Source organism: Octopus bimaculoides, chromosome 16 (genome assembly GCF_001194135.2).
Source record: "Octopus bimaculoides isolate UCB-OBI-ISO-001 chromosome 16, ASM119413v2, whole genome shotgun sequence".
NCBI lineage: Eukaryota > Metazoa > Mollusca > Cephalopoda > Octopoda > Octopodidae > Octopus > Octopus bimaculoides.
In genome coordinates, this window is record NC_068996.1 from 55,152,888 (window position 1) to 55,154,504 (window position 1,617).

Below are 1,617 nucleotides of genomic sequence, written 5' to 3' on the forward strand. Positions count from 1 at the left end.
TACCCAATCATCTCTTTACACAGTCATATCTTTCTCTCTCTATCACCCTCACCTCTTTATTCCTTCTATCAATTTATCCTGACTGACCACTAGACAGTACACTTTTCCTCTCTTCTTAGAGGACAGGTCAGTGCTTAGTAGTAGTAGAAGAATATATATGTGAAGATGTATACACATGCATTACCTCTGGATGTTCTTGTTGCTTATTTTGATTTTAATCACCTTACTTTGAAATTGTATGGATAATTGCGTACTAAATTCCGGTGCCTCCACTTAAGTACCATATTCATCTGAATCTAAATTTTTATATATATATATATATATATATATACACACACATATATATATGTACATATATAAACATGTATATAGATATTTATACATATCAACACCTACATATATGTATATGTACATACATACACCCATACATACTTGTATCTGTATGTATTATCGCCCCTGCACATGCAGGTATATATACCTTGCACACATACATACACACACACACATGCATATATGTATGTACGCATATACATATGAATATAATTAAATGGTTGTGATATTTGAGTATGAAAGAGGAATTAGATAGGGATTAGGAATTAAAATGTAGATTTATAAGGTGATTGGAATTACCTAAGGGGTATTGTGGAAATATGCTGTATGGTCATTTAGGCATTTGGATTTGTGGTAGAATTTGAATGTGTGAAAAAAGCGGTGGTTGCATGTGCTTAGTGCCTCATTATGTTTATTTAGCAGTGCTGGAGAGTTGTGCTTTAATATGTGAAGTGCCTCCTTCGGGCAAAGCTTGCAGGTTGAGTGTTGACCTCAGTAGGGAAGCCCTGAATCCAGTATGGACCATGATAGAGTAAAGGGTATATTTGTATTGTTGAGATGATGTATTTGGTTGGCGAGTATTGTAGATTTACTATGTTTATTGTATCTAAAAGAATGGAGGTGAGCGACATATCATTGCTTAAAAGTTTTGGTTGATCCTATGTATATGGCTGTAGAGTTGTGTAATAGATTAAGGACAGTGCATTTGTAAATTACGTTATATCTTCTGCAATGGGTTTGTAACGGGCAGATGGTTCCACGACGGCAGTTACAATTAGGTGAATTTTGGGGATTGTGTACATGAATGGAAGAGGTAATATTGTCAGAGGAGAAGTTAGAGAAGGGGGCTGAAAATTCTAGATTTTTAGTATTATTAATGTTATCATTACTATCATTGGTAAAGGAAAACTTAAAGCAAGATGTTAGCTGACAATTAAATCCTCTGAATAACCCTAAACTTTAACTGTATACAATATAGCAACATTGGGATCTTTCTGAATTGACGGGAACCACTTGTTTTCTTAACGAAACACTTTCAAACTTGGGATACTGGTAAAATGTGTCATATAAAACATCTTTTTCTGTTAGCTTTCTTAACAAAAATTTGTACATCGCAAGTTATTTCATGTTAAAGTTGTCGTATTTCTGTAATTTCAACCAATCACTGACATCTATTCAGCTGGATACAGTTACTGCTGTTTTTGTAAACAATAATTTTTGCTGGTGTCAAGAACGTTATTCCCTGTTAATTATATCGTTATTCCCTAGTAAGGGTTTAGGGTTTTA

At 33.9% G+C, this 1,617-nt stretch overlaps 1 protein-coding gene across 2 annotated transcripts in view; it reads right to left on the minus strand.

Annotated features, from left to right (window-relative positions):
- The window catches only part of LOC106871179 (neuralized-like protein 4), a 93,667-nt gene that overhangs the window by 47,471 nt on the left and 44,579 nt on the right, over nucleotides 1-1,617 (minus strand). The window lies entirely within an intron of this gene.